Genomic DNA, 17,108 nt, shown 5'->3' with positions numbered 1-17,108 from the left:
CTCACCCTGGCCTCCGGAAGTGCTGGGATCACAGGTGTGAGCTACCATGTCCAGCCTTATCAAACCTTTCATTTCATGAAACTCTGAAGGTCATATTTCAGGATATGAAACTCTTTGTTTCAGTAATTGGAGGTAAACAAAATATTTACCACAAAAATATGATATAATCCTTATTCACTCATGAATGCATTACCCATTTATTCTCTCACTAATATTTATTCCTTCCAACAAATATTTATTAGGTGTCAGAAATGTACCAATGTGGAAGCACTAAAGAGGGAAAGATGATAAGAAAAACAGAAATAGATTTTGCCCTCTTAAAGCTTATGATAAAGAAGGAAGGGACACAAATCAACCAATTCAATGGGTCAATAATTATAACTGCAATTATATTGAAACAATAGTACCCCTAATAAAGGGATGTGATCTAGTTGTTGAGTGGGGTGTGGTGGTCTAGGGAGACAGTCTGATGAGATTCCCCTAAGGAAGGAATATTTGAATTGCAGTTTGAAAATTCAGTAGGGTATGTGGAAGTGAAGGAAATAGTAGGAAGACTCAGTGATAAGTGCTTTTTAAGGCAGTAAAAGCAACAGAACACGTTCAGAAAACCAAAAAAAAAAAAAAATCCATTATGAATAAAACATAACTTGAAAAATTGAGGCAAAATCATGATGAGCAAGAATGGCAGAACATTTTTGGTCTTTTTTTGTAAAGGAACCATGGTAGGCCAACGTAAACTTTTGGATCATGTTTGGACCCAAACTTTTGGATAATCTGCCTAGGAGAGATTCTTGTTTCTTAGAGGAGGTAATGCGTAAGCTAATTATTTTATAAGAAGTATAAATCAGCCAATAAGATAATAAAGAGATGCCTATTTCAGTCTCCACTCAAGCTCCTTGAGCATTTGTTTCTTACTGACTCTCCTGTTCCCCTCTGCCATTGAAAATGACACTACATTTTGGACTCTGCTTACCTACTTGTAACCACCCACAGGTCTTCCATCTTAGGGTGAAATTCCTAGATATTAAAATATTTTCTATCTCCTTTTAAAAATCTGTGCAATTAATCTTTTATTTATTATATTTAACTTTTGTACTATGTGTCAGATACTTTGTTAAGCAGAAAGAAAGTACATAAATTGGATGCTGTTGCATTCCTTATGAAACTCCAAGTCAAGCGAAGGTAAATATGCTATAAATTCATGCTTTCGTTCAACATGTATTTACCAAATGGCTACTATGTATCAAGCATTGGGATGAATATAAAGGAAATTCTTGGTCTTGTGGTGCTTTCCTCCAGGATAAACTGTAATATATTATGACAAGGTTTATCATGGACACAAGAACAAAACATTGTTAATGTCGGAAGGATGGAAGAGTGTCCATTTTCATGAAAAGGCAACAATTTTGTTGGGTCTTAAAGGACGAAAAGGAGTTTGCCAAGCAAAATTGTGGAGGAAAGCCCTTCTAGACTGGGTGACAAACATTTGAACCTGAGTTGGAATTGAAGAAAAATGAAAAGTTGCAGAACCTTTTATTTTTTTGAAAATTTACTCTGGTCTTAGAGTAAGCTGGATAACTGCTCAAAGTAAGAGAAAGCTAGCAGGAAAAAGATGAGTTAGAAGTCAGTAGTGAAAGTCTAAGTGGAAAGTATTGAAGTTTTGTCTCTGAAGAGGTAACAACAGTACAGAAGGAGGGAAATGAGTGAAGTCATTCTGAGGTTTTTGGATCAAGCAGCAGGGATCATTAACTAAGATTAAGACTATCAACATGGAGTAGGTTTGGGAGTCAAGATGATAGATTTCTATCCCTTTTGCTGGCTTCCATTCTTTTGGTCACTCTTAAATGTTGATACTCCCAGGATCTTCCCTTCATTTCTGTTGTACACAAAAAATTACAAACTGATGTCTACAAACAATCAAAACCAAGCAAAAATTAACAAAACATAAGTAAGTAAGAGAAAGAATACTTCTCAGAAGGACATCCTGTGAGAAGTATGAGTTCGACATTCCCAACATCAAATGCTTTGACCCTTGCCTCATGGGATCTAGGCATTGAATTCATAGTCAACAGGCGAGACAGATGTGGTAAAGTGTTCAGGTCCTTATGCTAGATTTAAAAAAAATCTTATGTTTGCCTAGCAGCTTCTCTATATACTAACTGTTGGCTGAAACTAACTCCTGTAACCACTCCACCTAAAACATGGGACAATAAAAACTTTTTTATAAGGTTGTGGTGAGATCATATAAAATAATTCATACAAACAGTGTCTAGCACTCTAAGGATCTCATAAAACATCAGTTATACATAAAAAGAATAAATACTGTATACTATGAACAATTTTAACTAGTTTCTACTGACTATTTCATTTCATCTTCACAATCAGGGCGGTAGATACTCTTATTAATATTAATATCATTATCTTCCTCATTGTTACAGATAAGGGGACTGAGGCACTGAGAGTTTAAATGGCTTACCTAAAGCTAAATACCTTATAAGTGGTGAAGTTGTAATTAGAATACAGGCAGCCCGGCTAAAAAGTCAGAAATATTAATCCCAGCACAGATATATGGAAAGTAAACAATATACTCCCAAATGACCAGTGGATCAAAAAAGAAATCCAAAGAGAAGTCAAAAGTGTCTTGAGACAAATGAAAATAACAATAACAATACAACATACCAAAACTTCTGGGATGCAGCAAAAGATGTTCTAAGAAGGAAGTTTACATTGATAAATGCCTATATTTTAAAAAATCTTAAATGAACAACTTAACTTTATACCTCAAGAAAATAGGGAAAAAAACTAAGACAAAGATAGAAAAGGGAAGGGAGTAATAAACATTAGAGTATAAATAAATGAAATAGTGACTAGAAAGATAATAGAAAAGATCAATATAACTAAGAGTTACTTTTTTAAAGATAAACAAAATTGACAAACCTGCAGCCAAATCAAGAAAAAAGGAATGAGGATTCAACTAAATAAAATTTTAAATTAATGAGGAGATATTGCAACAGAAATAAAAAAGGATCATAGAGACTGCTATGAACAATTATATGCCAAAAAATACAATAACTTACAACAAATTGATAAAGGCTAGACACATAGAATCTACCAAGACTGAGTGATGAAGAAATAGAAAATCTGAACAAATTTGGGTAATGAGTACCCAATAATGAGTAAGGAGAATAAATCAGAAATTTAAATAAAATCTCCCAATAAAGAAAAATCTAAGAGCAGACACTTGGAGGGAACACTTCCAATCTCATTACATGAGGTCACTGTTATACAATGCTAACCCAGATAAGGACAACACAAATAAAGAAAATTACAGGCCAATATCTCTGAAGAATATATATATAAAAATCCTCAAAAACATGCTAGCAAATCAAATTCAACAGCATATCAAAAGGAACATTCACCATGATTAAGAGGTCTTTATCCTTGGAATAAATAGATAATTCAACATTCACGAGTCAATAAATGTGATACAGAATTCTCACTTATGCTTGGTTTCACTTTCCATGGTTTCAGTTACCTGCACTCAGTCATGGTCTGAAAATATTAAATGCAAAATTTCAGAAAAACAATTCATAAGTTTTGAATTGTGCATTTTAAGTAGCAGGATGAAATCTTACACTGTCCTGTTTCCTCCCACCCAGGAGATGAACCATTCCTTTTTCCAGGGTAACCAAACTGTATCACAACCGACCTGTTGGACATTGACATCACACGCACTTGGCATCCAACCGTCAACATTCTCATAGCTCAATAATCAAGGGTCACTCAAAGCAAATGGTCTTCCTTCTGATGTATAATCAGAAAGTCAATAGTAACCTAATTTTATGTAGATTAATGCCTACATAAATGCCTGTGTTGTTCACCATACTTCATCTCATCATGGTGACGTTTTATCACACACATCATCAGAAGAAGAAAGATGAGTCTAATACAATAGGATATTTTGAGAGGAAGTGAGAGAGACAACATTCACATAACTCTTATTATAGTATATTGTTATAATTGCTCTATTGTTGTTAATCTCTTGCTGTGCCTAACATAAATTAAACTTTTTCATAGGTATATACGTAGAATAAAAAGCATACTATAAGTAGGTTTCAGTACAATCTGCAGTTTCAGACATCCTCTGGGAGTCCCGGAATGTATTCACCATGCATAAACGGGGACTACTGTATATCATCTTCACAGAATAATGGATAAAAATCATATTATCATCTCAGATGCAGAAAAAGCATTTCTCAAAATTCAACATCCTGTCATGATAAAAGCTCCCAACAAATTAGGTATAGAAAGGATGTATCTAAACATAATAAAGGACATGTATGACAAGTCTACAGCTGATATCATACTGAATAGTGAAAAGTTGAAAGCTTTTCTGAGATTAGGAATAAGATAAGGGTGTTGTATTAGTCTGTTTTCACACTGCTATAAAGAACTGCAAGAAAGTGTGTGATTTATAAAGGAAAAAGGTTTAACTGAATCACAGTTCAGCATGGCTGGGGAGACCTCAGGAAGCTTACAACTGTGGCAGAAGGCCAAGGGGAAGCAAGGCACCTTCTTCACAAGGTGGCAAGAAGAAGTGCCAAGAGAAGGGGGAAGAGCCCCTTACAAAACTATCAGAGCTCACGAGAACTCACTATCACAAGAACAGCATCAGGGAAACTGCCCTCCATGATTCAATTACCTTCACCTGGTTTCCTTTGATATGTGGGGATTATGGGGATGATGCAGGTTACAACTGAAGATGAGATTTGGGTGGGGACATAAAGCCTAACCTTATCAGGTGCCCACTCTTACCACTCCCAATCAACGTAGTACTATAAGTCCTAGCCAGAGCAATTAAGCAAGAAAAAGAAATAACATTCATCTGAATTGGAAAGGAAGAAGGTAAATTGTCTCTGTTTGCAGATGACATGATCTTATATGTAGGAAACCCTAAACTCCATCTAAAGTGATATTAGAAACTAACAAATAAATTCAATAAAGTTGCAGGATATGAAATCAACATATGAAAATCAGTTGTGCATCTATACTAACAACAAATTATCCAAAAAAGAATTAAGTATCCAAAGGATTATAAATCATGCTACTATAAAGACACACGTACATGTATGTTTACTGTGGCACTATTCACAATAGCAAAGACTTGGAACCAACCCAAATGTCCATCAATAATAGACAGGAAAAAAATCAATAAAAAAAATGTGGCACATATACACCATGGAATACTATGCAGCCATAAAAAAGATGAGTTCATGTCCTTTGCAGGGACATGGATGAAGCTGGAAACCATTATTCTCAGCAAAATATCACAAGGACAGAAAACCAAACAATGTATGTTCTCACTCATAAGTGGGAGTTGAACAATGAGAACACATGGACACAGGGAGGGGAACATCACACACTGGGGTCTGTTGGGGGGTGCAGGGCTGGGGTAGGGATAGCGTTAGGAGAAATACCTAATGTAAATGATGAGTTGATGGGTGCAGGAAACCAACATGGCACATGTATACCTATGTAACAAACCTGCACGTTGTGCACATGTACCCTAGAACTCAAATTATAATAATAAGAAGAAACCAAAGCAATAGCATCAAAAATAATGAAATACTTACTTACAAATAAATTTAACCAAGGAGGTGAAAGATCTGTACACTGAAAACTATAAGACATTGAAGAAAGAAATGGAAGAAGACACAAATAAATGGAAAGATTTTCTGTGTTCATTAATTGGAAGAACTAATATTGTTAAAATGTCTGCATTACCCATAATGATCTACAGAGTCAATGCAGTCACTCAAAATTTCAATGGCATTTTTTTAGAAAATGTAGAAAAAATGGCCGGGTGTAGTGGCTTATGCCTGTAAGCCCAGCACTTTGGAGGCTGAGGTGAGTGGATCACTTGAGGTCAGGAGTTTGAGACCAACCTGGCCAACATAGTGAAACCCCATCTCTACTAAGAAATACAAAAAAAAAAAAAATAGCTGGACATGGTGGTGTGCACCTGTAATCTCAGCTACTTAGCAGGCTGAGGCAGGAGAATCACTTGAACCCAGGAGGCAGAGGTTCCAGTGAGGTGAGATTGCACCATTGCACTCCAACTTGAGTGAAAAGAGGGAAATTCCACCTCAAAAAAAAAAAAAAGAAAGAAAGAAAGAAAGAAAAGAAAATGTGGAAAAAACAGTTCTAAAAATAGAATAAGAATTTTAATAATTAAAATTCAAATGAAATCACAAATGACCCAAAATATCCAATGCAATCTTAAGAAAGAAGGACAAAGCCAGAAGCATAATGGGTCATGATTTCAAACTATATACAAAGCCATGGTAATCAAAACAGTGTAGTAGTGCTATAAAAACAGACATATAGACCAAAGAAATGGAATAACCCGAAGTAAACCCACAAATATATGGCCAACTAATCTTTGACTAGGCCATGAAAACTACACAATGGGGAACAAATAGTCTTTTCAATAAACTGTATTGGGGAAACTAGATATCCACATGGAAAAGAATTATTTTGGATGTTTATCTTATTCCATGTACAAAAATAACTGAAAATGGGTTCAAGACTGAAATGTATGATCTGAAACCATAAAGCTTCTAAAATAAATATAAAGAAAAAGCTCCTTGCCATAGGTCTTGGTGATGATTTTTGGGGTATGACACCCAAAGCACAGGCAACAAAAGCAAAAACAAAGAAGTGTAACTGCATCTAACTAAAAACTTCTGCAGCAAAGGATACAATCAACAAAATAAATAAGCAAGTTGTGGTATGCAATAATATATTGGCAAACTATATCTATGATCAGGAGTTAATATTCAAAATATATACAGAATTCATACAACTCAATAGCAAGAAAACACAAAATAAGCCTATTTTAAAATGGACAAAGAACCTAAACATACCTAAAAAATAGACATGTTTCCAAAAAGAGACATACAAACGGCCAACAGGTATATTAAAAAGTGTTCAACATCATTAATCACCAGGGAAATACAAATCAAAACCACAGTGAGATATCACCTCATACCTATTAGGATGGCTACTACATAAAAGATAAAAGATAACACATGTTGGAGAGGAAACCAAGAAAAAGAAACCCTTCTATACTTTTGGTGGGAATGTAAATAGGCATAGCCACTATGGAAAACACCATAGAGCATAGAGATTCTTCAAAAAATAAAAATAGTACTACAATATAACCCAGCAATCCCATTTCTAGCTATATATTTTAAAAGGTGATATCAGTATCTCAAGGAGATATCTGCATCCACATGTTCATAGCAGCATCATTAACAACAGTCAAGATAAATAAATGGCCTAAGTATCCATCAGTGAATGAATGGATAAAGTAAATATGGTATACACACATACACAGACACACAGACACACACACACACACAGAGAGAGAGGGAGGGAGAAAGGGAGATAGAGGAATATTATTCAGCCATAAAAGAGAAGGAAATCCTGCTATTTGCAATGACATGGATGAGCTTGGAGGGCATTGTGCTAGGTGAAATAAGCCTCACACAGAAAAACAAATACAGTATGATCTAACTTACATGTGGAACCTAAAAAAGTTGAACTCATAGAAGCAGAGAGTACAATGGTGGAATGAATGGCAGTTGCCAGGAATTGGGGTAAATGAGAGGTTTGGGTCAAAGGGTACACACTTTCAGTTATAAGATGAATAAGTTCTAGGGAACTAATGTACAGAATAGTGACTATAGTTAATAATATTGTATTGTTTACTTGAAATTTTCCAAACATATATCTTAAATGTCCTCCATGCATAAACAAACACGCATACACAGAGTGATAAGTATATATGAGGTGATACACATATTAATTAATTTGGTTGTGGTAATCATTTCACAATGGATATGTATATTAAATCATCATGCATATCTAGAATATATACAATTTTTGCTTGTCAATTGTACCTCTATAAATCTAGAAAAAATAGAAATCTTAACTCCAGGACTAGATATGTTCTTGCCTGATCCTAGAAGTGATCACCTGGAGCTCACCCTCTCATGTCTGGCCTCCCTAAGGACCGTTTTCCTATACCGTTCATGTTCCATATCAATTTCTCCTTTTTTTTTAGGGTGTACAGTGAAATTTAGAACTTAATCACTTGCTCTGTTACGCTTCTCTGTAATATATGTAAGTCTTGTCTGGAGTATAAACCTTTCAGGCAGGAATTCTATCCCATATCTGGTATTCTGTTTAGTAACAGTTTAAGATCTGAGTATCAATAAGTTTTCAGTAAACACTTGTTGAGTGATGGATTCTGAGGCTCTAAGGCATCACTAGTGGAAGAAACTACTGGAGATATTTGCATAAGGCCTGGTCACTCTTACTGAAGATTTCTCATTAGCAAAAGTGCAGTCAATGACCCAGAGCTCCACTTGTGAGAATATTGCTGCAGGCCTCACAACAGAAGAGGCATACCCCTTGCAATGTGTGATGAAGAATGACTAAGTCTTGTTCTCTTGACTGTTGCCATGAAGACTACATTTACAGTAAAACTAGGGGGATATTTTAAGGACTATTTTGTATAATAAAAAGTTATGAGAGTTTTTTTTTCCTTTTATTATTCAAGGTTAGGATAATGACAAAGAATATTTATGGACTTTGATTCTTACACAGAAAAGAAGGTTTGGTGCATTTAAAGCAGTTGGAGAAAAATATAATGAACAATTATTACATTTAAAACAAAAGAATATAGATAAATTAAAAGAATAAGAACAGATTTTACAATAATAGTCCAAGTGGAAAGTAAGAGTTTAAAAGTAACAATTCTGTAACGTAATTTTTATTTGTTTAAATTGTTTAAAAACTGAAGTCACGAAGAAATGCTTAAAAGCCAAATAAAATTAGTCAGAGAAAAGAATAAAAGTGGATCTCAGAAAAAATAATTTTTAAGAAGATTATTTGAAAGACTATGACTAGATATGTTCTTGCCTGATCCCACAAGCTGTGACCCAGAGTTCACCCTTTGATATGTACTATTATCCTGTACCATTCATGTCCTGTAACGATTTCTCCTTTTCTCAGTTCATTTCTCAGATATTTATGTTTTTTAACTTGAGAACTATTTTATTGGCAACATTTGCCTTGTTGTGACTTCTGAAGAAAAAAGTGGTAGTTGTAAAATACAATATAACCTTAATTTCATTCATTCATTCATTCATTCATTCATTCAGATATTCAACATTAAGATATTTACTAGGCATTATGCAAAAGAATTTTCAACAACGTGGAAGTGAAAGAAGACCATTTACTGCCTGAAAAGTGCTAGAAATGGCCACGGCAAAGTGTGATGAGAACTACAATAAAGACTCAAAGTCCTTTGGGAATTCATTTATTTACTTATTTTTAAAACAATTTCACAGAACTTCTATTTACCAGTATCCTTTATGATAAATTTCTTTTGTTTGAAGAATTTATGAATACCTTGTAAGCTACAGAGACAGGTTAGTTATATTTAAGACAAAAATGGTCCAATTGCTAAAATCTGGCTTACTTATAAGTTATTGCCATTCTTTGTTCCTTTGGAAGGAAGGTGTTTCTTGTCCCGCCCCCCCCCCCCCCCACCCCCGGTTTTTTTGCAGAGATCCAGAAAAGGCCTCATAGAGATACTGGCATTTGAACTGTTACTTAAGAATAGGTAGCACTTAAACGGACAGGACTAGCAGAGAGCATCCTAGAATCACAGGAACAGAAAAGCAAACGCGTTAGAAAGTGTGTGTGTGCATGTAGAGAAACCGGTTTTAAAAGGAAGTTGAGATGCACTCTGTGATGTGAAAGTCAGTGAAGATAACAGGGAAATATTGAAAGATTTTCATAAGGAATTTATGTAATTAGACTTCTATTTCAGGAAGATTAATATGATAGTGATGTAGAATAATCGGAGAGAGAAGAGACTGTGAGTAATCAGTAAAGGGATCATATCAGTCAGGACAGGCTAGGATGCTGTATAACTGCAGACTCCGAAGTCTCTGTGGATTAAACTAACAAAGATAGCAAGGACATGTATTTCTTGCTGCTGCTCCGTGTACATTTTGGGTCCATGTGTGAAGGGTGGGGAGAACTGAGCTACACTACACTCAGGCATCCATCTGGAAGATCATCTGTCTCTACAGCATGGTGAATTATGCACTGGCTTGTAAAACTCGTACTCAGTCTAAGAGTAACGCATGTCAGTTCTGTTCACATTTCATTGACTGTGTCTATGCCTAATTTCAGGAGTGAGCAAATGTAATCCTACTACATGCCCAAAAGGAGAATAAATGGAATATCTGTGAATATTTCAATCCCCTCAAGAGGCGGTTGCAATAGTCAGTGAGGGTGTAAGCAATAGGAATGAAAAGAAATAGGAAAATAAAAGAAATAGTTTAGAAATAGAGGCCGCGGCAACCAGCACACCCGGGCACTTCCCTTGCAGCAGTCGCGCCTAGCAAATGCAGTGCCGCCGTGCACGCCAGAGTGGCTGTAGCTGCCGGGCGCGGCGCCGCCCTGTGCTGGATGTGGGTTGCTGACTGCGCCCCCGCCGCCGGCCGGCCCTGCAGGGCCGCGGCGCCCTGTGCTCTGCAACGCTGCGGCGGGCAGCTTGGGATAACGCACCCGCGCGCAGAGATCGCCTCCGCAGGATGAGGGAGTGGTGGGTCCAGGTGGGTCCGGGTGGGGCTGTGGGCAGTGCTTCTGCTTGCTGCGTACCCGCACATCCGGCCCCCTCAGCTCTCACACGATCTTCACTCCTGGAAGTCTTCAGGCAAGTTTTTCACTTACAAGGGACTGCGTATCTTCTACCAAGACTCTGTGGGTGTGGATGGAAGTCAGGAGATAGTTGTGGTTTTACACGTTTTCCAACATCCAGCTACGATTGGTACAATATTTGGGAAGGTCTGACCTTGAGGTTTCATCCAGTGATTGCCCTTGATTTCTTAGGCGTTAGCTTCAGTGACAAACCGAGACCACATCACTAGTCCATATTTGAGCAGGTCAGCATTGTGGAAGCGCTTTTGCGGCATCTGGGGCTCCAGAACCTCAGGATCAAGTCTCATGACTGTGGAGATAATTGTTGCTCAGGACCTTCTCTTCAGATATAAGCAGAATTGATCTGGTCGGCATACCATATAGAGTCTCTGTCAAATGGAGGTATCTTCCCTGAGACTCACCGTCCTCTCCTTCTCCAAATGCTACTCAAAGATATAGGTGTGCTATCACCCATCCTCACACAACTGATGAACTTCTTTGTATTCTCTCGAGGTCTCACCACAGTCTTTGGGCTGTATACTTGGCCCTCTGAGAGTGAGCTGTGGGACATGTGGGCAGCGATCCCCAACAATGACGGGAACTTAGCCATTGATGGTCTCTTACAGTACATCAATCAGAGGAAGAAGTTCAGAAGGCGCTGGGTGGGAGCTCTTGCCTCTGTAACTATCCCTATTCATTTTATCTATGGGCCATTGGATCCTGTAAATCTCTATCCAGAGTTTTTGGAGCTGTACGGGAAAACGCTGCTGTGGTCCACAGTGTCGATTCTGGATGACCACCACATAAGCCACTATCCACAGCTAGATGATGCCATTGGCTCCTTGAATGCATATATGGGCTTCATCACCTCCTTCTGAGCTGGAATGAGGAGCTTCCCTGTATTACCTCCTCTATTCCCTTATCTGTTGTGTATTCCACCTAGGAAGAATGCCCAGAAGAGGTCCTGGCCATCAAACACTATTCTCTCACAAAGTTCACTTTACTCAAACTGGTGAACAGTGTATAGCAAGAAGCCAGCAGGAGCTCTGACTAAGGTTGACATAATCCACCTCCTATTACTTTGACAACTGATCGAATGTATGAACTTGGCTTTGTTTTTGTGTTATTAGGAAATTCTGATGAGCATTACTATTCACTGATTCAGAAAGACGTTCTTTTGTATGGAAGACTTTTTTTTAACACTTTGGACTTCTCTGAAATACTTAGAAGTGCTCATTTCTGGCCCAGCCCCAATAGGAATTCTATAGTAAGAATAAGGAGAAGGGGACCTCCTTCCGTCTCCTTGAATGGCTTTATGGGCACACGCTTTTGAAAAGTTCTTTAAGCAACAAAGAGCTGAGTCCTCTTTGTCATACCTTTGGATTTAGTTTCATCAGCTGTTTTTAGTTATAAACATTTTGTTAAAATAGATATTAGTTTAAATAATATAGTATTCTAAGTATGATTTAAGACTATGATTTACCTACACATTATATATATATATATTATAAAGATACTAAACCAGCATACCCTTACTCTGCCAGAGTAGTGAACCTAATTAAACATGTTTGATTTCTGAATAAATTAAACTAAATCCAAACTATTCCCTAAAATCACAGAACATTAAGGGCCAATAGCATCCGTGTCAGAGATTTACTGTTACTAGATGGGGAGACCAATTCGAACAGCAAATAACAGTCTGAGACTCCTCATACCTCTGTGCTTAGAAACGTATCTCTCTTGAGCTACTCTAGAGGGGAAGGGATTCTTGTGCAGTCCAAGTCACTGTGCTGAATGTACATTGATTCCTTTATGACAACTGCTTAACTCCCCATTGCCTGTCCCAGAGAGGCTTTCCAATGTAGCTCAGTATTTCCTGTACTTTACAGACAGGAAAGTTCCAGAAACTTTAAGAACAAATTCTGAAAGACCTATGAGCAAATGATGCTGAATACTTTTTTTTTAAGCCACATTTCATTGTCTTAGTCAAAGCATGATTATTAAGTGATTATTTAAAACTCTTTTTTTTTTAAATTAGCAACTTCAAGTACAACAATTTTGAAACTGGAATAAGTGTTTATTTCCTATTAATAAAAATTGTGACAAAAAAAGAAATAGAATCAAGACCTTGCTCATTGATATAATGGGAAGAAAGATAGGGATCTAATAGGAATCTAATGGTTTATACCTGCAAGACTGATGGCACCCTCAGCAGAAATTTGGAAACAGGAGGAGAATAACTTGATGGAGGTGGGTGAGGACTGTGGAAAGAATGGGACACTTCAGAGGGAGAATGTTTAGCTGTTAAGTTTAAGCCATGTTAAGTTGTAAGTTCTGGAAGGAATGTGCAAGTAAGGATATCCAAAGGAGACAGAAAGTTAGAGATGGAGTTCACTCACAGAAGTGGTCAAATATGGAAATAAGGATTTCGAAGTCACTAACATAGAAGTAATATTTAAATCTATAAGCCTAGATGAGACTGCAAATTTCATACCATTAGATTGACCTTCCCGTATTCTTGAGTCAATAGAAAGAATGTTGATCTAATTTTACTGGCTTCACATTTCTGGGAAAAAAAACAAACTACTACTAATAAATATAATTCAGGTAAGAATTTGAAAAGTTCTTCAGGAAGAAGGAACACTACTCTTTAAGGGTGAAATTGGTGATAGTTGTGAATTTTGAATCTTTCAGGAGTCTTATGTTAACATATCCTACAGTTTTTATATCTCATTCCTGGAAGTTCACCATGTAAAAATATAAGTGAAAACTTGACTTCCAGTGAAACAATTAAGAAGCACATACTTAAAGATGATCTTCTGAAAGGCATTATAAGAGTTTTGCAATTTTTAAAAAGAGGTTTCTATTCTCTTTGCCTTAACATGCACAGACGTGAATTTTTAGTAAAGAATTAATGAATGAAATCCTTTATGAAGGTTTTCGAGTACAGTTTTTGAACAAAGTTTCCAGCTTGCAGATATATTGTTTTTTTACTATCTATACAGGTAAATTTGAACTAATTCATTATACCAGTGGTTCCCAGCCTTTTTGGCACCAGAGTCCAGTTTTGTGGAAGACAGATTTTTCCAGAGACCAGGGTTGGGGGTAGTTTTGGGATGATTCAAGTGCATTACATTTATTGTGCACTTTGTGTCTATTATCATTATATTGCAATATATAATGAAATAATTATACAACTCACCATAACATGGAATCAGGGTGAGCCCTGAGCTTGTTTTCCTGCACCTAGATGGTCCCATCTAGGGATAATGAGAAACAGTGACAGATCATCAGACATTAGATCCTTATAAGAAACATGCAACCTAGATCCCTTACTGATGCAGTTCACAATAGGGTTTGCACTCCTATGAGAATCTAATGCCACTGCTGATCTGACAGGAGGCGGAGCTCAGGTGGTAATGCCAGTGATGGGGAGTGGCTGTAAACACAGATGAAGCTTCACTCACTCACCCACCACTCACTTCCTACTGTGCAGCCCAGTTCCTAACAGGCCACTGACTGGTGGAATGCGTGGGTCCCCAATCCCCAGTACCAGTCTGTGGCCCAGGGGTTGGGGACTCCTGAATTACACAATAAACATACATTCAATTATTCTAATGAAGTCAAATATATAAGGTGAAACATTATGACGAGTAGTTTTCAAATTGCTATTATTATTTATTAGTGAACCTTGAAGTCCGTTTAATAGGTCAAAACCAGTATTTTAAAAAGAATATAAAATAGAAATATTGGAGTCCTCTGAATGTAAAATGTCTAAGTATTTCTTTAAGACATCTCGTGTCATTTTTATTATGTGTGAATGTGTTAGAGAGATATTATCCAATTTAAGTGCATTTCTTATCAAGAAAAGAGGTTGAAGGCCACTGTTCTAGAGGAATAAGAAGAGAGGAGGGAGAGTGGTGTGTTGACCGGGAAATGCTTTAGCCATTTTATCAGTTAAAGACAAATATCAGCTATGGATACCATTTCACACTTCATTTCAGTAGCCATCTATCATTCTCAGTTCTTTAGAATCCACCAGATCTTTATGTCCTGCAGCTCTCAGCTTCGCTATTTTGTGCTTGCTCGATGGCTTATACCCAAAACCATACCTTAGAGGATGAACGTATTCAAACTGGATGTCAACCTTAATAAGATTCAGTATATACCTTAATAAGATTCCTGAATTTATCTCAGAAGGAGGATTACCAATATTAAAAAGGAGCATAAATATTCAAAATATGGTCTATGGTGTCTTCCATTAACCAAGACATAATATTAGTATTAAATAATAGTTAGCTACGGAATATTTAACTGTTATTCTGGATTTTTTTTTTTTTTTTTTTGAGACGGAGTCTGGCTCTGTCTCCCAGGCTGGAGTGCAGTGGCCCAATCTTGGCTCACTGCAAGCTCCACCTCCCGGGTTCACGCCATTCTCCTGCTTCAGCGTCCCGAGTAGCTGGGACTACAGGTGCCCACCACCTCACCCGGCTAATTTTTTTTTGTATTTTTAGTAGAGACGGAGTTTCACCGTGTTCGCCAGGATGGTCTCGATCTCCTGATCTCATGATCCGCCCGTCTCGGCCTCCCAAAGTGCTGGGATTACAGGCGTGAGCCACCGCACCCGGCTATTCTGGATTTTTATATGTTGACAAAAGAAACAGAAGATTTGAGCTGTCACCAGTTTGAGAGCCTACTAAAGCATTAGAGTTTTAAAAATTTTCTTTCCAACTCTTCATCTTGGGTTCACTTTAAATATTGAGAACAAATCACATTATTATTAAAGAATTATACATATCTGAGTTACCTCTGGGGATTATAAATTTGGGATATGATATGTTCTGATCCTTGAAGCGGTAAAATGACCATGAAGGCCAACACTCTACCTCCCCATGTAGGTAACAAAAAGGAAAAAGAAAAAAAAAAAAAGGCACACAATTTTCAAATAGAACAGAAAATTTTAGGCAAAGAAATACTGAAATGTTAGAAGTACTATGTAGAAATCCTAGATCTGGTGAAATATTCTGTCAGAATGGCTCATTGGTGAAGGACCAATGGAGAGTCCCAGTCCAATGGAGATAGAACCACAAAGAATGTGGAAGAGAAGAGAATAAAATGGCCTATTCAGTTTAGGCCCAGGAAGTTTCCCTGCTCCATTTCTCATAGCAAGACTGAGATACTGTTGAACATGCAGAACAAGATATGCATTAAGATGACATTTATGTGATAAACAAAATGAATCAAAGAATAAACCATATAATGCTATGTGAGAATTTGTGTCTATGTAAACGCATAACTAAAGAATAAAGGCATTGGTTTTCTCTGGATAGAGCACTGGGAGTGAGGATGTTGGTTTTGAATGATTTTAAAGTATGGTAAAATACACATAACGTAAAATTCATCGTTGTAACCATTTTTAAGTGTACAGTTCAGTAGTATTAGTACCTTCACATTGTTGTGCAACCATCAACACCATTCACATCCAGAATGCTTTTCATCTTGCAAAACTGAAATTTGGTACTCATTAAATAATAACTCCCCATTCCTCTCTCCCTGCAGCCCCTGGTAATCACCATTATACTTTCTGTCTCTATGAATCTGACGACTCTAGGTAAGTAGAATCATAACAGTATTTGTCTTTTTGTAACTGGTATATTTCACTTAGCAGAACGTCCTCAATGTCCGTTTATATGGTAGCATGTGTCAGAATTTCCTCTCCTTTACAGATGGAATAATATTCCATCGTATACATGTACAACATTTTATTTAACTATTCATCTGTCAACAGCCAGGTTGTTCCCACCTTTTGGCCATTGTAAATAATGCTATTATGACAGAGATGTACAAATATCTTTTCAGGACCCTGCTTTTAATTATTTGGGGCATATTCCCAGAAGTGGAATTGTTGGATCCTATTGTAATTCTATTTGTAATGTTTTGAGGACCCTCCATACTGCTTTCCATGGTTGTCACACCATTTTATATTCCCATCAACAATGCATAAGGCTTCTAATTCCTTCACATCCTCACCAATTTCTACCTTTCATTTTTAAAATTATGGCAGCCATCCTAATGGGTATAAAGTTTCGTTTGAATTTTTTACAACCAAAATATATTCACATACTATTTTTTAAACACTCAAAATATCTCAACAATATGGTGTGAAACTTAAGCATGTATATTCTGTAAAAGGCTTGTTGATGTTATTTCTGGTTAAATAATTCTCTTCTCCAAAAGAATATGTAATTGGGTAAAAATAATTGCAACATGATTGATGAGAAGGGATGGCTGGCCTACAGTGGAGTCAAATAGAGCATCCACATGCT

General features: G+C 36.9%; 1 protein-coding gene and 1 pseudogene across 7 annotated transcripts in view; one reads left to right on the top strand and one right to left on the bottom strand.

Annotated features, from left to right (window-relative positions):
* The window catches only part of LOC105465590 (laminin subunit alpha 2), a 628,094-nt gene that overhangs the window by 576,958 nt on the left and 34,028 nt on the right, over positions 1 to 17,108 (bottom strand). The window lies entirely within an intron of this gene.
* LOC139363092 (mesoderm-specific transcript homolog protein pseudogene) lies at positions 10,566 to 12,845 on the top strand (annotated as a pseudogene).

The sequence above is a fragment of the Macaca nemestrina genome, chromosome 5 (genome assembly GCF_043159975.1).
Source record: "Macaca nemestrina isolate mMacNem1 chromosome 5, mMacNem.hap1, whole genome shotgun sequence".
Classification (NCBI taxonomy): domain Eukaryota; kingdom Metazoa; phylum Chordata; class Mammalia; order Primates; family Cercopithecidae; genus Macaca; species Macaca nemestrina.
The sequence above is the reverse complement of the archived record's forward strand: the minus strand, read 5'-3'. Positions and strand labels throughout refer to the sequence as shown.